The sequence below is a fragment of the Manis javanica genome, chromosome 6, assembly GCF_040802235.1.
Source record: "Manis javanica isolate MJ-LG chromosome 6, MJ_LKY, whole genome shotgun sequence".
Taxonomy (NCBI): Eukaryota; Metazoa; Chordata; class Mammalia; order Pholidota; family Manidae; genus Manis; species Manis javanica.
Window position 1 is genome coordinate 25,345,896 of NC_133161.1, and position 27,720 is coordinate 25,373,615.

Here is a 27,720-nt window from a genome sequence, read left to right on the forward strand (position 1 = left end):
AGTGTAGTTATTCTTTAACTTTAGCAGACTAGTCAGCCATGAAAATAATACTATGAGCATCAAGTGGGGAGAGGGGAGAACATTTTAAGAGCAGAAAGTAGATAAAAATACATTTTTTAAGTTAATAAAGATGAAGTTTTGAATTCCTACTTTTCTTTAGGTGCATTTTCATTCATTTCTTATGCATACAATTAAACACAATTAAAATGTAAGTAAGAGAGACTTCACTGGGCATTGGGTGGGCTGTAAAATTTGGTACCTAGTGTTATATGTACATACTATATAGTAGGTTATGACATAAAACTTTCTATTTCAGTACATCTGAATTGGTTTCCAAGGCCCCAGACTGTGGATTCCACTTAATCCTTCCTTTATCAGACTCTGCACCCTGATAGTCCCCATCAAGGCCTGATGGTAAAGTAACCACCAGCCAACTACCTTGAAACGAATACCTTTGCTCTATCAAAATGTACCCACTGTTTCTCAGAAAAAGTCTCTCCAAAGTGATCACAGGCTACTCTTAGAACCAAATCTGTCTTCCAAGACCAAAGAAAAAAGAGTTTAGCTGACATCTTACTTTGTCTCGGGCATTATTTCTTCTACTAGGTCAATGATATTCTATCTAGGTCATGCTTAACCTGGAAATGCATGAAGACTTATACCCAGGTGTGGACAATTTTAAGTGATTTAAATTCAGATGCTATTTCCTAGAACTAATATGCCTTAAAAAGACCTTGAATTTAGGTTCCATGCTATTTCTACTTTTAACACCTCTTCTACAACTCCTTCTCCCACTTCACAAAAAAAAAAAATACAGAAAGAGGGGAGAGGGAGGGAGAAAAAGAGAAGGAGGAAGGGAGGGAAAAAGGGAAGGAAATTATCTCTTAATCTTATATCTAAAATTTTTCAACAAATACCTATTCATTTACTTCTGTGATATAACAAACAGAACATATAGTAGAATACCTAACTTCTTTAACTTTTGGGTTAGACTTGTGTTCTAATATGAACTCGTTCACTTATGAACTGTAACTTTATGCAAATCACTTAAATGAGAAGTGTGTAAAGAGATTACATGAAAAGTCTATAAGGAATAAAAGGTTACAACAGTTTAAGGATAATTAACATTCAAATTTCAAAGTAAATGTTCTCTTTTCTAAAATTGATCAGCCTGAAAAACATCAAAATCAGTATGTCATTTAATTTTCCCTTTTTAACTTTTTACATGCATTTCTCCTGAGGGAGAATCCTGTGTATGAAAAACAAAAGGAGCATTGGTAAAAAAATATTAAGGGCATTGAACTCTTATATTGTCTGGGGTACAACCTATTCAAGACAAAGTTTGGGCCTTATCCATCTATACCTCCCAGAGACAGAATTCAGAAGCAAGATGGTTATTACTAGGCAAAATATTAACATATATATCTGAATTGAAACACATAGTCAGATTTTTTTCTTATAATAAGTAGTACTAATATGACTCATTCATTTGACAATGAGGATAGGCTTTTCCCATCAGGATTTATGATGGATATTTTACATAAATTGGAAGAACTCTTATCAGCAATTCCAAGGTTTCAAAGTAATTAATTTAAAAAATTTAAAGACAGCACAAGGCAAAAAAAGAGAGCAGCATGAGAAGGGAGGCAGAAACCTGCTCCTAAAACTACATTAAACACTAAAATACAGCAAATACAACTAATCCTGAAAGAGCAACCCAAAACAACACTGCAACAGATGGCCTACATCAGGGGAAAAGAGAAGACCTCACAGAAGAAGGTAAAGTGATAAAGCCACGATTCAGTGGGACCCAAACTGTCTGCCCACCCCATCTCACAGACAGGAAGAAAAGAAACAGGGCATGGAGGGAGTAAAAGCCCAGAACTGCTAAACAACCACCCCTAGAGATCTGCTCTAAGAGCACAAACCCATATTAAATAGTGCTCTGGAGATTAGATGGATTGAAAAGCAAAGACAGGCAGGATACTCAGACAGACTGAGTTCCAGCTGCTTGTAAAGAACAGGTACCCACAACTGGCCTATTGGCAACAAAGGAAAGGCAGACATTGTGAAAGACTTCCCAATAGCAAGAGGGGTGTTAAATGGCAAAAGATTACACAGAGCTTGCTGCTCAGGAGAAAGGACAGGTGGACAAAATCATCCTGGCACATTCAGACCAGCAGGTTGGGAAATTCCAGGATCTTCAGGCACTCCATCACCCTGGCAGGCAACCTAGTGCCGGGGACCCGCGATATGCAGTCTGCCTCTCCTTCCTTCCAGCAAACACTGGTCTGCTCATCTGTTGCCACCACCATCATGCAAAGCCAGCGAGAGGATGACCCCACTTGTGGCAGCTACAGGGGTGTAGCACAGAGGCCCCTCCCTTCATGCTTGGCCAAATGGCCTTGGCAATGGAGATAGGCACTGCAGCCAGGACACACAAAAGAGCTCTTTCTGCCTTATAGACACTGTCTCCAAATGACTTCAATCCTCATCATTGCTGCAGGTGATGGGCACCTCCACACAGTAGAATTCTGGGCACTAGAGGGCACCACTATACAAGATTATTATTCCATAGTCATCATAAGAAATATGAAATAACAAAAGAATCTTCTACAAAACACAATCACTCAAACACCAGAAAGATGACTAAGTGAAACTAAAATCACCAAAATTCCTGATAATTTGAAAATAAAAACCATAAACTTGCTCATGGAGGTACAGAAAAATATTCAAGACCTCAGGGAGGACTTCAAGAAAGAAATAGAATTGTTGAAAAATATAGTATCTGAAATGAAACATACAATGCAGATTAGAGGAGGTAAAGGAGACAGTAAATGAAACAGAAATTATGAGAACATGAGTACAAAGAAGCTGAGGCACAGAGAGAAAAAAGATCTCTAGTAATAAAAGACTTTTAAGAGAACTGTGTGACTAATCCAAATGGATCAATATTCACATTATAGGCATACCAGAAGAAGACAGAAAAAAAGGGATAAAGAGTATCTTTGAGGAAATAATTGCTGAAAACTTCCCCAATCTGGGGATGGAAAAAGTCTCACAGGTCAGGGAAGTGCACAGATCTCCCAGCACAAGGGACCCAAGGAAGAAAACACCAAGACATACAATAATTAAAATAGCAAAGATCAAGGACAAGGACAGAATTTCTAAAGCAGAAGGAAATACTTCCAAACTAATTCTATGAGGCCAGCATCACTCTAATACCAAAACTAGGCAAAGATACCACTGAAAAAAAGAAAACTACAGACCAATATTCCTAATGAACATACATGCAAAAATACTCAACAAAATATTAGCAAACCTAAATCAGAAATACATAAAAAAGATGATCCATCATAACCAAGTGGGATTTATTCCGGGGATGCAAAGAATGGTACAATATTCGAAAATCCGTCAACATCATACACCACATCAACAAAATGAAGGACAAAAATCACATGATCATCTCCATAGATGCTGAAAAAGCATTTGACAAAATTCAACTGCAATTCATGATATAAACTCTCAACAAAACGGGTATCAAGGGCAAGTACCTCAACAGAATAACGGCCATATATGACAAACCCGCAGCCAACATCATACTTAACAGTGAAAACTGAAAAATTTTCCTCTAAGATCGGGAATGAGACAAGGATGCTGACTTTCCCCACCTTTATTCAACATAGTTCTGGAGGTCCTAGCCATGCAATCAGACAACACAAGGAAATGAAAAGCATCCAGATCATTAAGGAAGAAGTTAAATTGTCACTGTTTGAAGATGACATAATATTATACATATAAAAACTTAATGAAGATACCCCAAAACTACGAGGACTAATAAGTGAATTCAGCAAAGTTGCAGTATACAAAATTAATACACAGAAATCTGTAGTATTCCTATATACTAATGATGAACTAGCATAAAGAAAAATAAGGAAAATAATTCCATTCATGATTGCATCAGAAAGGATAAAATACCTAGCAATAAATGAAACCAAGGAGGAGAAAGACCTTTACCCTGAAAACTATAAGACTATAAGATACTCATAAGAGAAATTAAAGAAGATACCAATAAATGGTAATACATCCCATGTTCATGGACAGGAATAATTAATATTGTCAAAATGGCAATCCTGCCTAAAGCAATCTACAGATTCAATGTAATCCTTATCAAAATACCAATGGCATTCTTTTTTTTTCTTTTTTAACTAGTTTTTTTTCATTTTGTTATCATTAATCTACAATTACATGAAGAACATTATGTTTACTAGGCTCTCCCCTACCCCACGTCCCCCCCACAAACCCCATTACAGTCACTGTCCATCAGCATAGTAAGATGCTGTAGAATCACTACTTGTCTTCTCTGTGTTGCAAATCCCTCCCCTTTCCCCCACTCCCCACATTATACATGCTAATCATAATACCCCCTTTCTTCTTCCCAACCCTTATCCCTCCCTACCCTCCCATTCTCCCCAGTCTCTTTCCCTTTGGTAACTGTTAGTCCATTCTTGGGTTCCGTAATTCTGATACTATTTTGTTCCTTCAGTTTTTCTTTTGTTCTTATACTCCACAGATGAGTGAAATCATTTGGTATTTGTCTTTCTCCGCTTGGCTTATTTCACTGAGCATAATACCCTCTAGCTCCATCCATGTTGTTGCAAATGGTAGGATTTGTTTTCTTCTTATGGCTGAATAATATTCCATTGTGTATATGTACCACATCTTCTTTATCCATTCATCTACTGATGGACACTTAGGTTGCTTCCATATCTTGGCTATTGTAAATAGTGCTGCGGTAAACATAGGGGTGCATCTGTCTTTTAGAACTGGAGTGCTGCATCCTTAGGGTAAATTCCTAGAAGTGGAATTCCTGGGTCAAATGGTAAGTTTATTTTGAGCATTTTGAGGAACAATGGCATTCTTAAGTGAACTAGAACAAACACTTCTAAAACTCATATGGAACCACAAAGGACCTTGAATAGCCAAAGCAATCTTGAGAAGGAAGAATAAAACTGGGGTGATTACACTCCCCAATTTCAACCTCTACTACAAAACCACAGTTATCAAAACAATTTGGTACCAGCACAAGAACAGACCCACAGATCAATGGAACAGAATAGAAAACCTAGACGTAAGCCCACACATACATGGCCAATTAATAAATGATAAAGGAACCATGGATATACAATGGAGGAATGACAGCCTCTTCAATCACTGGTGTTGGCAAAACTGGACAGTACATTTAGGAGAATGGACCTGGATTATTGTTTAACTCCATATACAAAAGTAAACTCAAAATGGATCAAAGACCTGAATGTAAGTCATGAAACCATAAAACACTTAGAAGAACACACAGGCAAATCTCTTGAATATAAACATGAGCAAATTTTTCCTAAATACATCTCCTTGGACAAGGGAAACAAAAGTACAAATGAACAAGTGGGATTACATCAAACTAAAAAGCTTCTATACAACAGAGGACACCTTCAGTAGAACAAAAGACATCCTACAGTATGGGAGAATATATTCATGAACAACACATCTGATAAGGAGTTAACATCTAAAATATATGAACAACTTACATGCCTCAACACACAAAAAGGAAATAACCCAATTACAAAATGGGAGGAAGATATGAACAGATACTTCTCCAAAGAAAAAATTCAGATGGCTAACAGGCACATGAAAAGATGCTCCACATTGGTAATTATAAGAGAAAAGCAAATTAAAACCACAATGAGATATCACCTCACACCAGTTAGGATGGCCAACATCCAAAAGATGAGGAAAAACAAATGCTGGTGAGGATACAGAGAAAGGGGAACCCTCTTACACTGTTGGTGGGAATGTAGATTAGTTCAACCATTGTGGAAAGCAGTATGGAGGTTCCTCAAAAAGACTAAAAATGTAAATACCATTTGACCCAGGAATCCCACTCTTAGGAATTTAACCAAAGAAAACAAGATTCCAGATTTAAAAAGACATATGTACCCCTCTGTTTATCTCAGCACTATTTAAAATAGCCACAATTACAATGGAAGCAACCTAAGTGTCTATCAGTAGATGAATGGATAAAGAAGATGTACATATACACAATGGAATATTATTCAGCCATAAGAAGAAAACAAATCCTACCATTTGCAACAACATGGATGGAGCTAGAGGGTATTGTGCTCAATGAAATAAGCCATGTGGAGGAAGACAAGTGCCAAATTATTTCACTCATTTGTGGAGTATAACAGCAAAGCAAAACTGAGGGAACAAAACAGTAGCAGACTCACAGACTCCAAGAAGGGACTAGAGGTTACCAAAGGGAAGGGGTTGGGGAAGGAGGGAGAAAGAGATTAAGGGACATTATGATTAGCACACATATGATTAGGGGGGTCATGGGGAAGGCAGTATAGCACAAAGAAGACAAGTAGTGACTCTATAGCATCTTACTATGCTGATGGACATTTATAAATATAGCTCATTTCAGGAGAAAATGTTTAACTTTTAGACTCTTGGAATCATGGAAAATAAAAATAAGTGTTTAATTTATAAACATAACTTTCTTACAGAGAAAAAATGAAGTAATTCAGTACTTAATTAGTAAAAGAAGTATAAGTCTACAAATATATTATTTTAGGATAAAATTCTCTAGGCAAATGAACCTAAATAAGGTTAAAGAATACAAGATATTATATAAAATTTCTGAGTATTGCAATATTCCTAAAGTTCTATGATTTCTGAAGCTTCTAATATAATTATTAAGTGACTAGCTCTGGATATTAAAGTGCTATGGTATTTAGATTCTACCAAAATCTAAATGTTAAACATTATTGTAATATTTTTTATTTTGAAAATTACAAAATTTAAAGTACGCCAAAAATCACACTTTTTACCTCTTGTTAAACATAGAATGAAATTTTCTTTTTCTTTCTTTTTTTAAATTTTTTAAAGGTATGATTGATATATACTCTTATGAAGGTTTCACATGAAAAAACAATGTGGTTACTACATTTACCCATATTATGAAGTCCCCACCCATACCCCAATGCAGTCACTGTCACTGTCCATTAGTGCAGCAAGATGCCACAGATCCACTGTGTGCCTTCTCTGTGCTACACTGTTCTTCCTGTGATCCTCCATACCATGTGTACTAAACATAATGCCCCTCAATCCCCTTCTCCCTCCCTCCCCACCCACTCTCCCACACCCTCCCCTTTGGTAACCACTAGTTCATTCTTGGAGTCTCTGAGTCTGCTGCCATTTTGTTCCTTCAGTTTTGCTTCATTGTTATATTCCACAAATGAGGGAAATCATTTGGCATTTGTCTTTCTCTACCTGGCTTATTTCACTGAGCATAATGACCTCCAGTTCCATTCAAAACATAGAATGAAATTTTCTTATACTGATTTTAAAATCTATAAAGAGACCCATACTTTTTTCAAAATACTCCTTGGAAGTACATATGCAAAAACTTATGATCTCTGGTCTAAGTAATAAACATTTTCATAAAGGCGTCCTGATCTCCTTAAGATTTAATTCCCTTAATTAGTCTATCTTACTTAGCTTCATCCACAGCACTAACAGAATGCCTACCAAAAATATTTTCCAAGAAAATGGATAATATTACAAATGTGAGACAGTTCTAAGCAAAATTCAGAAGATTACTTTTTGAAGCATCTTTATACCATTATACATAACATTCTTATTCAACACTGGCTTCTAGGATACTTCTTGAAAATATATCGTTTTAGTATAACATAGTTTACTGTGGTGCTCATCTCAGGGACAAATGCCTTTTACAAAAGGAATACTGAATTTCCATTTTGACTGAATTCATTAAATACCCCCCAAACTCTTACTATATACTACTTTTTTTGGTAGGGGCTGATGAAATGACAATAAACAAAATAGTATGACATTTTTCATGGAAATTATATTTTTGCAAAAAGGGCAGATTTTAAACAAGTAATAACAAGTGTGATGAAAATCACAAAGAGAATATACGAGCATGAAAGCATAGAGCAAAGAGGTATAAGCTGGTCTATAATATCAGAGATACATATGCCAGTGGAGAAACATGTCTCACCATTCTATTTTGATTGTTTAAAGAGTAGAAATATACATATGTATATATAAACACATTATTAAATAAATTTTTAAATATATGCAAATATATGTGTAACGGTGGCCATTGGTGCCCCCAAAAATCAAGCACTTAAAATGCTTAAATACATGAACTAAACCCTTCTGTAAGTAAAAAGTCAAAGTATGTATTACACCTTTTATATAATTAAGTTACACTAAAATCAAAGGGATGAATTACAGTTCATAAAGTTTATCTGTCAATAGAACACATACCCACCGCTTGTGAGACTCTAAAATACCTCCACCATTTGCCTAGAGAATATAAATATAAACACAGTGCATATAAGCACTTACTTGATATTATGAAGCAGACCAAGCTTACCTTTAATTCAAGCAACTTTTCTTTCCTCTCCAGTAGCTATTCCAGATTTTCTAACCATGCTTAACAGGCAAAGGGCCTGAGCCTATTGCCACTGTAGTTAGAAAGACCCAGCTCTGATTTCTTGCTCCACCAATTCTGACACTCTGTGGTCTTAGAAAAGTTACTTCACTTCTCACCTTAATATACTCAGAGCATAGTAAGATAATACTATATAATTCACAGGGTTATTTTTACATCTTAAGGGAGATAATAAATATTAACACATCTATCATATAGTTGTCAGTAAATATATGTGAAATTCATTACCCCTTGGATCTCTTTTAATGTTAATAGAGACTATACCTTTTCTAACCTAAATCAGTATGGTTTTACATCCTAATGCTGATGCCCAAAAGCAGAATGAAAAGCCCTGCCACATGCTAAACAGGTGTCAGAACTCAGGGTATAGTAGGTAGAGAGAATTTAGAAAAAGGCAGGAGGGTCTTACCTAGAACTTCTAAATTCAATCAGAAATCACTGGCTATTCTGCCATTTGAAGAGACTGGATTAATGTATATGATAGAGGTATACCCATACATATACAAAATTGAGAGTGGACAGGGTTCGAACATTTTTTTCAATCCCACTAAATAATATTCCAAGAATTCCTCTAATTTCTTTGCAGCCCCTGAGCAACTGAGGTAGTTTTATTTTCTTTCTCATTTATTAGTTACATTTGATTACCTAAAATAGCTGTAGGAAAAAAATAGTAGGGAGAACCTTATTTCAGATAGCAGTTTCCTTTTAACTAAAATGAAACCTATTGCTCAAATCCCAGAGATAGTACAAACACAGAAACTTAATTTCCTGAGGTGACTCAACGCAGCCACTAATTCATTTTCAGACCTAAGGCAGTACAGTTTAAAGAACCTCTCCAGAAACTTAAAGTGACCCTCAAAAATGAGCATGTTTGATCTGGACAAAGTACTGCCCTTCTTATGAGATTTTAGTTACTTCCACTTTATGCTTTTTATTTACACAATTATTTGGAGGGCAATTTTTATCATGGCCAAAAGAAGCAGTGCATTAAAAAGTTTTTTTGTGAAACAGAAAGGTAGTTGGATTTATGGGAAAATAGCTGGAGGATAAAGATATTATTTTTCTGAAGATTCAGCTGAAGCCCATCTGTGCACTGCTGTCTGGTGATGTCTTAGTTCTCAGCTTTATTATCAAAGGCTCTCAGCAAAGGTCATCAAACAACAAAGTCATTTGTTAGAGACAGATGAAAAAAAAAAAATATATATATATATATATATATATATATATATATATATATATATATATATATATATATATATGTATGAGTCACAGTACTACACTCTCTGTCCAGAGGGGTGGAATATATAAATTCTTCTAAAACCATTATGTACAAAAGGAATAAAGTCACTCATTCCAGAAAATGTTTTACTTTTTTTCCAATTTCTATTAAGCTTTTTCATCTTTTACTGAGAATTTCATTTTCAGAGTAAAAAAGGTCCTTCTATAAAGAAATGGCAAAATGTTAAATATCTATTTTTTTGAAAATGGGAAAACCATTTGTATTTGTTTTGATTTCCCAGACACCATTTGTTTTGTTTGGTTTGGTTCTGTTAGTAAATACTGGATAAAAATCACATAGAGAGAGAAGTCTTAAAAAGAGAGGTTTAATTGCGGGCATAGAGACTTTCAGGTAACAGTGTCCTTTTGTTTGGAGTGATTTAACACTTTCATGCACAATTCAGGAATTAGTCTCCTGAGGAGAATACAAGTCTCACGGGCTCTTAGAGAATATCTGCCTTTGAGGCCTATTGACAAAGTGTCCCTGCTGGGTCAGGAGCTAAGAGATAAGATTCCTTGAGATTTATAATGTCAGAAAACCTGTGATACCATAGCCCTAAAATTAAAGAACACACACAAAGAAAGAAAGTACTGTTTTTTGCCCATATGAGAGATGGCTATTGAGAACTTGATCAACTATTCCTGCCGCAAGATTTAATATTGCAATTATGCTTAAGAAACAATTATTTTAGAGAAGTTTCAAAAAATTAAAGTCTCCAAATATAACCCACAGAACCATATAGGTTAATAAGCCCTTTCTGCAAAGAATGATGATTTTTATTCACTTATTCAATCTTTCACTCACTTATTCATCAACTTATTGAGTACTAGGTATATATCCAGCATTACTCCAAAAACGGGTACATCAGTGAAAAAAGCAGGCAAATTGTTTGCCCTCATTGTAGCTTACATGATCCTGGAGAGGAAAGAGAATGAAATAGATGACATCAATGTATTGAAAACTAAGTGAACAAGATAATTTCACGTAGTTATAAGTTTTGTGAAGGCTCTAAAAAAAATAAAAAAAGAAATGGAGAATGAAAAGGTTAGAGAATAGTTTCTCAGAACATAATATCTGAGCCTAAAACATGAGTACTCACAAGAAACCTAATATAGGAAGATGGTGAATGGAAACAGCTCAGGCAGAGAAAATGGCAGTTAAGTATATTTAAGAAAAAGTAAGAGTGTATGGCTGGAGTATAGAGGGTTAAGTGACTGAACTGGAGATGAAACTGGAGAGGCAACTAAGATGCAAATAGTCAGAGACTAGAAAATCATTAGGAATTTAGATTTTAAATCCAGTGGGATTTAATTGTAGAATCATAAGCAAATGATGGGAATGACTTGATTTATACTTTTAAAAAAAGTAGTCTTGCTAGAGAATGAAAAATAGATTAGAAAAAACACAAAAGAAACAATGAGCACATTTGGGAGGAACCATACCAACCCAGGTGAGAAATGATGATGCCTATCATAGACTGATAACAGTAGAAGCATAGGAGCTCACAGAGACTTGCGCTTGGGCTGGGAGTTAATGTGGGCAAGAAAAGAACTCACTGGATGACCCCAAGTCTTTGTTTTGAGTAAACAAATACATGGTGGAGCCACTGCTTGAGATAGGAAAAACTAAGAAGAAACAGACTGTGTTGGAGATAGCAATCAGAGAGTTCCTTTATCAATATTAATTTTGAGATGACTATTAGACATCCAGGTAGAGATTTCAAGAAGTTGGCTATATCAGTCTAGAGCTCAGAGAAAGGTACAAATAAGAGATATGAGAGATATAAATATGAAAGCCACAGATATATAGCTGCTTTTTAAAGCCATGGGACTGGATAATGATATAAGGAGAGCTAACAGAATACCAAGCATAGGGATACTCAACACTTACATGTCTATCACAACAGAAGGAAAGAACTAAGAGAGAGGGAATAGGGAATACCAGTAAGAGAGAAGAAATACTAGTGAAGTATGGTGTCATGTATGTCAAGAGAGAAATGGATCAAGGAGGAGGGAGTAGATGACTGTGTTAAATACTGAGAAATCAAGAAAGACAAGGACAGAAGCAAGGTGGAGGGCAGTTGTGATTTTGATAAAAGGTGTATCAGTGGGTTTGTGTTGTATTAGCAAAGGACAGTTAGGATATTCTGTGGTAATAAATAAACCCTCAAACATCCTTGGCTTAACCCAATAAAGGTGTATTTGCTAAGGTTGGCACAGCAGAGGAAGAGAGTGAGAGACGGCATGGTATATTTTTAAAGACCTGGACTGGAAATTGTTTACATAACTTCCACACACATTAGCCAAAATCCAATTACACTGCAAAAGAAGTTGAGAAATATAGGTTGAGAACATGAATATTTGGTGAGCACAGTGTCTACCACAGGATAAAAACCTTATTTACTGTACTGAAGGGAAGATGACATCAAACTAGAAAGAATGACTAAAGATAATGCAAATATCCTTCATTTCATAAAAGCCTTCCTTGAACCCACCTCCTCCTGAAGTCACCAGCCCAATTCTCTGCTCTCTCGTACAAAATTCTTTGAGTTACCAACCAGCATCAGCCTTAACAAAAATTTTGCTGTGTGATATGCCATGTCATATGCCAAATATTTTATCATATGACATAATATTGAACAAAACTGATAAAAATATCCACACACTATGTAGATTATTTTCAGTTAATTTTTAAACTATTTAACACTGATACTGTTAAATTATATAGTTTGGAAGTGTCATGTAATGAGCATTCATGAGCCATGAACAGTCGATACATTTTTTTATCCTTGCCTTTAAGTTTGAAACTGTAATTAATGGCCAAGAAAACTAGGAACAGTATCAAAAAAAATGTAAAGGCACAGCACAAACTTTGAGTGTGGCATTTATTTCCAGTACAAACTTACGGTCAATAAATGGAGAGAGAACAAATATTTATAAGTTCTTTCTATGTGTCATGCATTTTAATACATTATTATATCAAAACTGCATAATAATACTAATTACTCAGTATTGGATTCCCATATGACAGGTGAAATTAGGCACTAAGATGAAACACTAGTAAGTGAGATGTTTGGGGTCTAAACGCAGTTTATTCTGATTCCAAAATCCATGTTCTTTATACCCCATGATGGATTCTGTTCAATGTTCCAATAAATCATGATATAGATCTGTTCTGTTTTAAAATTCTAAGACCAAGAGCTTCCACAAAATTTGCTTTTCAGAAAAATATTATATTAAAACTATATTTTAATTCTAATAATTGCCTCTAACTTAAATTCTAGTCTTTTATTAGATAGCTGCTTTCAGAGTTTCTCTACTTGGATATTTCACATGAAATTAAATTTAACATATCCAAAATCTGACTTCCTCTTAAAAGTTACTCTTTTCCCATAACTGTCCTTTTTTTCCACCATGACATCACTTTTCCTGTCACCTCAAAATTCAGTGTCTTGGCCTATCATCAAGTTGTCCATTATTCTTACATACATATTTTCTCTGCTAATTTAAAACTCCTTGAAAAAAGGACTCCACATCTTCTTCATCTTTTTATGTTCATTATCTCTATCATTATCTTGGTCATAACAGGTATACAATAAATGTTTGTTGATGTCATTAATAATAAAATAAAACTTGAATTCACCCTTTTCCATTTTTACCACCTCTACTTCCCTAATCTAAGGCCTCATAAGCTGGTTACCATAACAGCTCCCTAACTGTCCCCAGGCCTCCCAGTACGTTCGTTTCTCTATAGTTAATTCTATAGACTAAATACTGCAGTCAAGAAAAAAAAAAAAAAACAACTACAAAATACTACTTGGTCATATCAGTTCTCTTTTCCAATTTCTACAACAGATTCTACTGTTTATTAATTTAGTTGAAACACCTGACAGTGTCCTCTGTCACCTAGCTCATCTTTGTCTCCCAACTGATGAACACCTAGCATTTTAAACATATAGGGGGAAAGACTTCTATTACTTCTGCTTACAATACAGTAGGTATTTATTTCCCTTTCCTGCAATAAGTATGACTAAATCCCTGAACATGACTTAAAAAACAAAGGAAGATTCTGAAAAGTTGAGAGAAGCAGAATACCTAGGGACCTCAGGAACAACATACTGGTAAAGATCCTTGGGTTTCTTTTGGCCTCATATAGCCCAGACTTATAGCTGAAGTAACCAGAAACACAAAAACTTCCATTGTCATGGGAAAAGAAAACCCACAAGAAAATCTTGGTTGAAAGGGTCAACCTACCAAGGTAAAAAATGTTTAGACAAGAGTGTATATCAATCATACCCTAATAAAAAAAAATTTTTTAATGTTTAGACAATAATTATTATTTCAGACAAATACCACAGAAAAATATTTTGGCCCCTCCCTCTTCCATGTCAGTGAAGGCTGAGAGTCTAGATTTCCAAATTTATGAGGCTGTAATAAACTTTTCAGCTCCCCTGCCAGGATGATGCCAGAGGAGGCTAATTTGAAAGCCAGGGCCTTCACCATCACCCCACAACATCAAGGCCACACACCACAGTGGTGTCAGTGGAGACCAAAAGAGGAGCACCTCACCCACAAATAGCAGTAACAAGGAGACCAAACTGGAGAAGTCAACAAAACCCTACTGACAAGTTGGAACTTCTACATTAAAAAGGTGGCAGAATGGTGTCAGAGAAAATGAGCTAAAACAGAAGGTTTAGCAATTTTGTGGATATTGACAAACTAATTCTAAAGTATATATGGAAAGCAAAACACTCAGAATAGCCAACACGGTATTAAAGAAAAAAAGTCAGACTGACACAACATGACTTCCAAGATTTAAGATAAAGAAAGCTATAGTAATCAAGACATGAAAAAAAAAGTTAATCAAGATACCAACCTTATACCCTTCACAAAAATTAACTCAATGAAAAATACAAAACTGTAAGAATTCTAGGAGACAAAATTGGAGAAAACCTAGATGACATTGGGTTTGGTTATGATTTTTTTTAGATATAACACCAAGACACAATCCATGAAATAAATAATTGATAAGCCGTACTTCATTAAAGTTAGAAACACTGGTCTGTGAAAAACAAAGTTAAGAGAATGGAAAGACAAGCCTCAGACTTCTTTGCAAAACCCACATCTTATAAAGTACTAATTTCTAAAACATACAAACAACTCTCTTATAGTTCAAATATAAGGAAAAATAAGAACGATTAAAAATGAGCAAAAGATCTGAACAGACATCAACCAAAGAAGAGATACATATAGCAAATGAGCATATGAAAACATACCCAACATTATGGCATTAGGTGACTATAACTTAAAACGACAAGATACTACCTGAGATACAATGAGATACTACTACATTCCTATTAGAATGCCTAAATAAAAATACTGACAATACCAAATGTTGATGAGAATATGGAGGAACAGGAATGCTCATTCATTGCTGATGGGAATGCAAAATGGTACAGCCACTTTGGAAAACAATTTACGAAACTAAACATACTCTAAACATATGATCCAGCAATTTTTCTCCTTGGTATTACTTGAATGAGTGGAAAACATTTCTGCACAACAATCTATACACAAATGTTTAGAGAAACTTTATTCAAAATTGCCACAACTTGTAAACCAAGATGTCCTCCAATAGGTAAATGGATGAACAAACTGTGGTACATCCAGATTGTGGAATATTATTCAACAACAAAAAGAAAAGAGCTATCAAACCACAAAAAGACATGGAGAAAACATCAATGAATATAATTAAGTGAAAGAAGCCATTTTTAAAAGGCTACATACTGTATGAGTCCAACTATATGACATTCCAGAAAAAGGAAAAATTATGGAGGCAGCAAAAAGATCAATGATTATTAGGACTTCATGTTGGGAGGGAGATCAATAGGTGCAGCATAGGGGATTGTCAGGACAGTGAAAATATAGACTCCAAATAATAACAATATATTAATATTGGCTCTTCAATTAGGAACAAATACACGATGCTAATACAAGGTATTAAAAATAGAGGAAACGGGGTGGGGCAAGTAGGCATATGGGAACTCTGTGTACTCCCTATTCAATTTTTATGTATATTTATATTAAAACTGCTCTAAAAAACCAAATGCCAGCAAAGATGTCAAAGAATAGCATTACAAGTACTTTGCTACTAAAAATGTGAAATGGTAGAGCCACTCTCCAAAACTAGTTGGCAGTTTCTTAAAAAACTAAACATGTAACTACCACATGACCAAGCAATTACATTCCTGAGGATTTATCCCAGAAAAATAGAGGATTAAAATAAAGACAAAAAATCTGTACACGAATGTTTACAGTGCTTTATTCATAATAATCCCAAAATGGAAACAACACAGACATCCTTCAAATGAGTAGAGTGATTAAACAAACTATGGTTCATTGATATCATATAATAGAACTATTTATACACACAAAAACCTGGGTGAATAGCCAGATATTACACAGAGTGAAAAAGCCATAGATACTACATGATTCCATTTAAAGAACATTGATGAAATGGTAAAATTATCAAAATGGAAAACAAATTTGTTGTCAGGGGTTAAGGTGGGGATGAGAACAAAAGGGAAGTAGATCTGGCTATAAATGGGTGATAAAAAGACTCCTAAGTGATGGAATGTTCTTTGTCTGGACTGTATAAATGTCAGTGACCTAGTAGTGATATGATACTATATTTTTGCAAAATGTAAAGAGTACAGGAGATCTCTGTATTATTTTTCACTATTGCATTTAAACATATAATTATTTCAAAATAAAAAGTCTAATTTAAAAATTAAATATATGAGGGAGTAGATGCCATTTTCATTTATTTCATTGTTTGAATCCTCAGATACAAGATTCAAACTGAGAAACAGGATTACCTGAAATCATCTATAGAAACACCTGTTTTCTTCCTAAATCTGCCCTCCTTTTTTTTAGAAGAGCTCATTAGGAGTATGCCAATATTCTATTTCTCATCTTTGCTACCGAATTTAAAATTTCTGTTGATGGTAAAAGGGCTTGCATGGTATAGGAGTGAGGCTAAAATAACCTGTGTATGGCCTGCACTCCTATTTATGGCATTTCTTGACTCTCTGGCTTCCTGATGTATTTGTCTGAGGACCCTCTGAGCCACCTGCTCTCTCATTCCCTAGGAATAAATGGTAATGTCACCAGACAAGTAGTGAAGTGTTTTATGGTATTCTTGTCATCTATTTTATTCTGCTCTGTTGCTTGCAGTTGCCTGTTTTTGATTTGCCATGTCAATAGCTTTCAGACTACCCTTCTGTCTTACATGGATCTTTTCTATTTGATTTTTCATACTTTCAGTTTGGTAGAGCTAAGTCATTCTGAATACAGATTCAGTGCTCAGTGATTCTGCTTCAGAACTTTATTGGAATAAATGAAATAGTCAAACTGGACAGTCAAATAACAATTAAAAAATTAAATTTTACTTTCCAAGTGGGGTTGTGTAGGTAGATGAAATGGCTCCCTACACTGTGGTTCTTTTAAGGCACCCAAACCCACTTCATAAAGCAAAAATCAGTGCAAATATTTATAGAGTGTTGTGTTTGTGCCATCCCTGAGTGTCCCTGTAAAGAATTCTAAAGAAAATCCTGACACAGACAGACCAGCTTGATTGAGGCAGTGGTACCTGACACCAAGAAGTGGGAAATATAATTACTGTAAGTAAAATACATAACATGATCTTTAATCTAACAATCTTAGAAAACATCTTTTGATGATTAGCTTTTCAATGATAAATGGCAAATATTACATTTATGCAATTTGACAGATTGTCATGGAATCTTTACTATATGAGTCTAATGCTATTCTAAGTGCTGTTGATAATACTGGAGATTCCAATGACAGGGACCCTGACTTTGAGTAGCTTACAATGTAGTTGAGAAAAATACATTTCATTATAGGAAAATTTACAAGTAATATGTAACAACACAATAAAGATTCTTAAAACATTCTTGACTAAGTAAAACACTCTGCAATTAAGTAAGATCAAAATATAGTGAAGTCATTTTTATGGAAGAGGTGTGATAGGGAGAGGACTATAAACATGAGATTTGGATGAGTGGATACAAATAGATAAAACCTTTAAAGCAAGATTAATAACATAAATAGTGAAATGAGTGTGACAAAATTGGCAGTGATATGAAAGTTGGAATATCCAAGAGTCTATTTTCCCATCTGTATTTCCACAGGTTTGACCCCTTTCCTTAGGCACCTTCCCAGTAGACAACTTTCTGAGCTCAGGACCTTCTTTTCTTCTTAAGTCCTCATGTGATCCCCCTGGGAGCCTTACTCTATAACCCCAGTCTCTGGTCCAGTCCCTTGTATTCACTCTTAAATACCTTCAAACTTGGCTAGCTGCCTATCTTGCTGACTGGGTCTCCACATTCCTTTGTTGGGTACCGGCTGAAAGCAATCTCTCATCTTGGCAGTCTGTCAGCTGATACTGTATCAGCTGCCTGACTGGATTACCTGCAGCCAGGATTCTCAAGTGTGCTGCCCACCCCAGTAGAGCTATTACTAGGTAACGCCTTCTAAGTTCCTATTCCATTGGCATTATGTTCTGTGCATCCATGACTCTAATTTTATGAACAAATATAGACCAGCATGTCAGATTTTTTTTGTCAAACTGTCAAAATAACTGATATATTCACTATTTTGTTTCCTTGAAATGGCCATCTATTCTTCTACAGAATGTATCCAGGAGCTTCATAGGACAAATTACATTAAATCAAATTCTCACTAAAGATTAGTGAAATTTGGAATTTAATTAAGGATGGCACAACTGGTTTTATGAAGGAGTGACTGTAAGTTATTCTAATGGAATAATAAATACCAAAGAAGTTCAATACAAAAAGACAGTGACATATACAATGTGCTATTTACAATATTTGTAATCATCACAGACATTATAACAGGACAAAGAAAAAAATCAATCCATCCAATGATTCTGGCAATGTTATTATAAAAGAGGTTTAGTTACTTACCATACCAGACAAATTAAACAGATTGCGAAAGAGGCTAGATAAATTTCTAATGTTTAAATATGAATGTAGAGAAATCACTGTATATGTCTTAGTAAAAAACCATCAAAAAATGACTAGTAATTTTTTTATTTCTATTTATGTAAAAATGTTAATCCCCTTTGCAGCACTATTTACAATAGCCAAGATATGGAAGCAACCTAGGTGTCCATCAGTAGCTGAATGGATAAAGAAGATGTGGTACATATACACAATGGCATATTGTTCAGCCATAAGAAGAAAACAAATCCTACTATTTGCAACAACATGGACAGAGCTAGAGGGTATTATGCTCAGTGAAATAAGCCAGGTGGAAAAAGACAAGTGCCAAATGATTTCACTCACTTGTGGAGTATAACAACAAAGCAAAACTGAGGGAACAAAACAGTAGCAGACTCACATACTCCAAGAAGGCACTAGTGGTTACTAAAGGGAAGGGGTTGCAGAGGGCAGGTGGGGAGGGAGGGAGAAGCGGATTAAGGGACATTATGATTAGCACATATAATATAGGGGGGGGCCAGGGAAGGCAGTATAGCACAGAGAAGACAAGTAGTGACTCTATAGGATCTTATTATGCTGATGGACAGTAACTACAATGGGGTGTGGGGGGGACTTGATAATATGGGTGAATGTAATAACCACAATGTTGCTCATGTGAAATCTTTATAAGACTGTGTATCAATGATACCTTAATTTAAAAAAAGAATGTTAATCCCTTCAGTGACTTGAATTATAAATGTTTCTATTTTGATTAAAACCTGATAACTATAAAAATATGAAAATTGAATGTCTATGGCAGGTTAAGATCACATAGTATAAAACCCCCAATCTAAAACTGTTATACTAGTTATGTCCCACACCACTACTTTTGTTCTCATTTCCTTTTCCACACACCTTTAGCTATTTCAAAATAGCAGAGTGCTTCAAGTTCAGCTCTCTGGGAGTTAATGGGGGAACATGTTAGATCACCACTATGTCCCCCAAACCTTCTTAGATTACCATTTTGGTACTGTGGTGACAATTTAAGTGAATGGAAGCTAAACAAAACAAATGGGTGAGCATCTTCCATTTGCCACGCAGGAAATACTCTCCACCCTTCTCACTTTATTCTGTGCCCTGAGTCGCTTATCCTCGAATGGTCTACATTCTAGACTTCTTAACACTGGCCTCTGGTTGGCATAAGATTAGAAGAGGGAGGAAAGTGTGATTTGGGTTTATTTCCAGACCCCCCGTCCTGTGAGTCATTTCAGACTGGTGATCACAGTGCCTCCTGAGATGTGGTCCTCTCCTTACTAGGGTTTCTATCCAAAGATTCTCAAAATAGCTACCCTCATTCCTCACCACTTCAGGCATGGGGTTGGCAGGTATCCTATTCCACTATTCCCAGGATACCAAATTATCCCTGTGTTTTCCCTATAATCTGTCCATACTTTTGTAACAGGCCTTCATTACATTCACCTCAACTTTCCCCAATGTGATTGTGCTTTACTTTCCTGCTGAGACGTGACTCAAACCCAAACAAAAATCAAACATGTTGCTTTCTGGCATCAGTTAAGGGAATTTATGTCAAAGTAATTAGATTTTTAACCTTTCCAAGTTTCTAATATGCTGTTAGCTACATACTTCTTGAACTAGCAGCAATGGGAAATTTGTAAAGGCAGAAATATGAGATGTGCAGATAAACAGATTTTAGGAAAACTCCTTGTTGGAGCTGATAACAGCTGTGGCAACACTAAGGTTGACAGTTCATTATGGGCAGTTCTTTACTAATTAAACGTCAGAACTAGTACGAAATATGAATCATTTTGTGTAAGTGTTCAGCATATTTGGTATAGTTGATGAAGAACAAATAAGAGTTATCAGGAAAGTTCACCATTGGATAAAAGCTTTGAGAAAAGTCAAGCCCTTAGACCTATTCTTGGTATTAATTATTTCACTCTATTTAAAATTTCTTTTTCATAATAAATTTCTCTATACGACCAGCTGGACTGAATTCACCTTTCTAGAAATGTGTCTTCCTAGTCTACATGACCCCATCTAAGTTTAAGACACACTGGGTCACACTGGCTATTCCCTGAAGTCCCTGCTTCTGAGTTCACCTCATGTTATCTATGCACATGCAAACACACTTAATGACATACGCTTTCCTCTCTCTCTGCCTTAATGACTGTCCAACATTCAGAAAAAATGACAAGTCCACTCTGAGGTCTACCCAGATTCCTCCAGAAAGGGATATTACCTTTTGTACATTTTCAAACTGTTGGGTACCTCCACATTAACATTTTTTTTGACACACTGAAATTAGAACTCATACTATATTGTGAGTTTCGGGATGGCAAAGATCTATTTTTTTTCCCTAGGGTCAAGCTCAGTGTATAATAGCATACAATAAGCATTTAATGGATAAATGGGTGAATTTATTAGCTACCCAGAGAGCAAATCCATATATAGCATTTAGATTCTATTCTCATAAAGCCCCAAATGTTAATTCCTTAATGTAAATGAGGGACAATTTTCTGATCAAAGTAATTAAATATATACCTATTAAATTAACATACTTATTGAGAACTTGCTACTTCAAATGAGCTGGTATATTTTGTTTCTTGATTTTATATAAACACAAACTTCAATTGCGTCTGTTAAAATACATTGTCTTGCACTTAAATCTATTGAGACAGAATTCATGAAACAAACAAAAAAAATGAAAAGAAAAAAAGCAGATCATATCCTACATACAACTATAAAAATGTTGGATGCTTGAAAAAGATACTTGGGAAATCTATTTGACTCTTTCTTATACACTATTTTAACAGTGACCCACTCACTGAAATCTTTACAAAAACTGGGAGGTAATATAGTAAATGACATGTAGGAAGGAAATCAGCAGATGGTATTCCTTAGAGCTACAACAGAACTGGACATGATGACTAAGGATACTATTGTAAAACTGCCCACAATTTTAACAATGAGTGCTGCAAATTTCATAGGACTATAGGCTGACCAAATAAGCATGATTCCTCTCACTTTAAGTATGCAAATAGAACTGCTTATTTTATTGGACTCTTTAATCTTGCTAGCTCACTGTTTTGTGGTTGCTAAGCAATGTCAGTACTACTGTAGCATGCCCACTTGAAAAGATGGAGGCACCAAAATGTGTTTGTTGATTTATTTATCTGAATGGAAATGATCCAAGTACAAAATAAACTTTTTTCAATGTGGCAGCTGGCACTGATGAGTTAATAACTTGTGACTTCACTGTAATCACAGTAAAACATTTTTTTTTCCTGAACAGGTAAATAGATGCCTAGATACTCTTTTATCCCAAATGAATATTTGTTCATAATTTTCTATGAAAATTGCTTATGTATACTGAAGGTAGATTTTGGCCTTGGAAGCTCATGTGAAAAAGTGTATGCGTAGTGGAGCCCAGGGCCAGGACGTTTGTAGGACAATATCAAGTATGAATTATTGCAATAGTATTACCCAGTGAGGAAACTAACCCATCAAGCTATATAAGTTGTCACAAAAATGTACTGAGGCATTACGTTCCACTCAGGTGAGATAGGATGAAGGGCAGAGAGAAGGAATCTGAGTTATAAAATCCTTGCTACCTCAGGGTAAGAGTAACTTATTTCACTATATTTATAGGTCACTAATGGTAACTGATCCAAAGGAAATAGTGGCTTCGAATTGTCCTTGGCCTCTTGTCAAAAAGAAAGAAATCATAGATGATTAGAGTCATGGACTAAAAAAGAAAAGAAAAGAAAATCCACAATAAATAACTATTAGTGTAAGTATAGGAATAATAATATGCAATTTACTCAGTTTATTTCCAGTGTTTTTCTGATGGAATTGTTCAAGTTCCAGTGCATGTAGAGAATCTATCACAGAGAGGAAAATAAAGTATACTGGTATACTATTCAAAATTACAAGGGACTAAAATTGCTATTTTCAATTTTGACTGTTGGTAGCGAACAATGAATCATCTCCCTCTTTCATCCCCAATGTCTCCTTTCTAGGTTAGATGGTTTTGTCAGGTGAAGCTGAGATATTGGAAAATAACTTCAATTCTTCCATGTACTCTGTTTCTCAGAGCAGCCCACATATATTTTTCCATATAATTTTTTTATCCTTTTTTTTCTGAGCTATTTATCCTGAGCTGCCCTTCCTCACGATAACTTGTGTAGAAAAAAATTACATTACTTAGTGATACTGCTCATGGCTACCACTTATTGAGAACTTGATATGTGACCAGAGTGGACACCATTCTAAATTATTCTTTGCTTGTTTAGCCAATGTAGCAAAATCCATTAAGTAATATAGCATCTTTGTTTCAGGGAAGAATAGACACAGGAATTGCCAAAAACCCAAGTTTTTTTTCTATGATAAGCACTGCAGGGAAACAATACAATACAATGGGGTAACTATTTTATTCCTAAAATATAAATTATGATTCCAGTCACTCATTTGTTATTCTGCTGAAATACTTTTAAATGGTATTTAACTCAGGCATAATTTCTGCTGAGAAACATCAGACATGTGTGTATTATAAAGCAGTCATATATTTCCTGGTTTCATAATCTTTATGGCTAAGCTCTTAATCAAGCCTGATGTATCACTTTACTCTGTATTTTATATCATTATTATCATAAACATGGTGATAGAAAATATTCTTATGCACCAATTTAGGATTAGAAAATTCATATGGAAACTCTGAGATAATTTATGCTCACAGAATTCAATAAGGAATTTTGGTTTAGTAAATGACTAATTTTATGTCTGACAACTAGTCTGTCTGATTTATTGATAATTGAGTTAGTTAATTATTTGATTATGTAAAACTTCCATGTTTGATCATACATTAGCATGAATCATTTTTAAACTTTTTCAATTGATTTAAATCGATGTCTGTATCATATTCGTTGATTACTTTGCTTAACATATTAGTTGAATTCCTGAAAAGTCACATTCAAATTAAATTTAAGTAAGTTATATTACCTTAAACCTAACAGGAAAATAAGTTATTTGAAGACATACCATTATTAATATAATACAAAGTAAACAGTTATCTCCATTATTTTTTTATTTTGTGCTCTTATTTCTCCTTGAAAGATACAGCTGATATTTGGAACTTTATTAAGCAAACCATATAATAAACTGAAATACAAGCTTAGAAAAAAATACATTCATTACCTACTAAAAATAAAGTTTTAAAATTATACTCCTATGCCCTGAAACTTGACCCAGTTTTAGAGACTTGTTATCCGTAACTTCAAATTGTGTTTATGATGTGCAGACATGATATTTTCAGCTGACTCAGGAGTATCTTGTTTTACATTCACAAGACAGTAAACATTTTTATAGCACAAAACTGTTTAACTCAAATGAATGGCACCCACAGATGGGCTTCCTATGTTGCACTTACACATCTTATATTGCAGCGCACTTCCATAAATCTCCCTCTTCTGGAAAGCATGCTTCTCTTGAGAGGCTTACCTGAAACACCAGCTCCACCAGAGCATAAAGCTCTTGTCTAGACAACAATCCACAGCCTGAAAATGCTCAGGTGCTGAGTTAAAACCAATACTTTCTTTTCTTGTTTACAAAAAATATAAAGCAAATTACATTTAGCTCATGGCTACCATTTATTGAGCAAAGCTTATTAGCACCTGTCAAGGTGTTAAGCTTTTAAACATAAATTAATCCATGTTTTGTGTTTTTGTTCACAAGGGGAAAAAAAAGCAGAAAGTATGAGACTACCACATATTTAGGATGAAAATTATTCTGAAGTAAAGTACTTTTATGGCCAAATAGTACTAACAGTCACATGTTTAAAATATATATTATTGCACCTAAATATCTGAAAAGTAGCATATCCATATTGTGATAATTATTTAATCATAGCTCAGTGTTAACTTCATCACATCTGAAGAAAATCTGAATTTACAGGTTCTTAAATGTGCTATTTCTCTGCTCTATAAATAAGATTCACTGGTAGATAAAAGTATCATCTTCTTACAGGTTACAATAATCTTTGATTTACGGAAACAATTCTTAAGAAGTTAGTAAAACTCAACTCTCTTGTAAACACTTCAGTATACTTTTAAGAGACAGGTAGTAAACGACATAGGCTAATCATCCTGTGTGCTTGATAGTCTCATGTTCTAGCATTCTTTTCAAAGCCCTCTTTAAGCTCTGCTACTCTGATAGCAAAAGATAAGGAGATGTCATCTCATCTACCTCTGGGTTTTTTTTTTCCGTTATTGCATCCTATGTTATTGAGAGGCGAACAATTAAATAAGGCTACAGCATCTGCTATGTGGCATGGTTGTTTTCTTAGAGCCGTTAGGAACGATTTTAGGATGTAAACATGCAATAGCCACCAAAAACTTCTAGACAAAAAATAAATAAATAAATAAATAAATAAATAAATAAACCTTTCACAATTGCACTTGGTGCTGCTCTTCTGAAAACAGAATCCTTACTTTTAGTCACATTGACTTTCTCCACAATTCCTTGTCAAAGGGTGATATAGAGATTATTGAATGTCATGGAGTAACAAAAACTGCTCTGTACACACCATAGGTTGCAATAAATTCTCCATTGGAACTTTCCTCCAAATTAAATTCTATAGAAAAATTAACACTCAAAATTCTTTGTATTGGTAACATCAATTTTAGTAGTTCAAACACAATATTTTTTTAATGAAATTAAGACTTTGGAACACTCTTGTGAAACTATATAATTGAACTACTTAATGGAATATATCTATCCATTAGCCTTTGCTATAGCAATCACTTTTTGGTGATTATGGAACTAAAATCTGAAGTGTAAAAGTAAAGGACTAATAATAGTTAACAAGGAAGTAATGAAATAGTTTCGTTTATAGGTTTTCTGATCTGATCTTAAATGTGCATTTTGTGTATGAATGTACACAATTTTCTCTTTTGAGATAGTTTTTAAAAAATTCATGCTTATAAAACTGTACTTTTAAAAAGGTATAGGTCTCCTTTGGAGGAAGACAAGAAGTCAGTGTTTCAGTTCCTCATAATTATTCTGACTTTCCTATATGAGGGGTATTTCCCTTTCAATCAGAACTACTCCAACAAATATCCTTAATGAAGCAAATGTCACAGACACTGAGCTTCTATGCCCACTATATTACAGAAAGGGAGACAAAGATTTCATGTCTCTTGAAAGAAGAACAAATTATATCTATGAAGTGGTCTTGAGAAATAAATGTAACATAAGTCAAATCAAGTCTCTAGATTCTATTCCAGCACAGAGGACAGAGGAGCATGTTAAGGTATCCCAGGGGGATGCAATAAGTCCATGCAGATTGTGGGAAACTACACAGGTCAAAATCTACTGGGTTTCTTTAATAAACACATTTAAGAAAAAAAAGAGAAATGGGGTAATCTATACATAAAAGAGATGCAGAAGATTTAAACACCCCCTAAAATAACAGGAAATCTGTCCTGGTTAGATGTGCACACTTGGCTTGCTCCTTTCCCATCTCACTTCCATTGTTACATTTTTCATTCCCAAGTGGAGGAGTAAAAACCAACCAAAATGAGAGAATCACCGCTGTGATGAATTCTCTGTTATGAATTGTACAATACTACTCTCTCCTTATATGGACTCTGCAATCACAGAAGAAACATCAAAGCAGATACATTTCTGAGAATCCTCTTTTCTGTACACTATGAATTGCAATTGCTAATATAGGCACTCACACAAAATTTGTGAGGTGACAGAGAAGGAGCACACTTTGGCATCCTGCTTTGCCACATCACTGCAACAGATTGCAATGGTGCAAAATTCCCAGAAATGCTCTATAATTGCAGTGGTTTCTGGATGAGCTGCAAAGCCATAGCTAAGAAAGTCAGTAGTGGTTCTGTGACTTGATTCCTTCTCCAAAAGGTATAAACTCCTAATTCCCTATATGAAAACCCTTAACACCAAGCATGCATGAAATGCATTCTGTTTTTCTGACTAAATCCTAAATGATATATTATCCCTATAGCTTTATTATCCCTTTTTTTTCACCTAAGAAATATTTGAGGTAGTAACCTCTAAAGTTAATTGAGTCATCTATATAGATAAATTCCATATTAACAAGCAAAATTGATGTAAGTGATATTTCAATTATACTGTTCTTAATGGCTATACACATAATTGGTCAAGGTGAATCTATCTTCTTAATATGTATTTGAATAATGCTTGAACAAATGTTATTTCAATAAAAATGTTGTTAATAAAGAGGGCTAACACTAGCAAAGAATTTTATAAATCCTCACCCCGCTAGTGCTGTCAACATGGGAAAATGTTGCAGAATCATTAGCTATATTCTCCATGCTTGTTCTCCAATTTATATTTATGATTGAGAATTTTTGTGCCCCTTTATCCCCCTCACCTTCCCCATCCACCCACTCCAACCCCTCCCCCATGGTAATCACTAGTCATTTCTCAGTGTCTATCAGTCTACTGCTATTTTGTTCATTTTATTTTGTTTTGTTTTAAGATTTCACAAATAAGTGAAATCATATGGTATTTGTCTTTCTCTGCCTGGCTTATTTCACAAAGTACTCTTTTTAATGATGACTTCTTACTGAAAGAAGCAGGAAGCTGTCACAGTAACAAGAGCCATTTCCTCTCATTTGGGGATCAATACAATGCCACCTACATCCAAACATAATAGAAGCCAAACATTCCCATTGAAAGTAATGAGGAGTGGGGGAGTAAAGCAGAATTTTAACAGTGTGGAAGAACATCCCAGGAAGGAAAGGGAAGGCTGACTTCTCTGCATGACCCACACAGGAAGAACAGACCCTATCCAACAGCTCCCTCCTCACCAAAAGC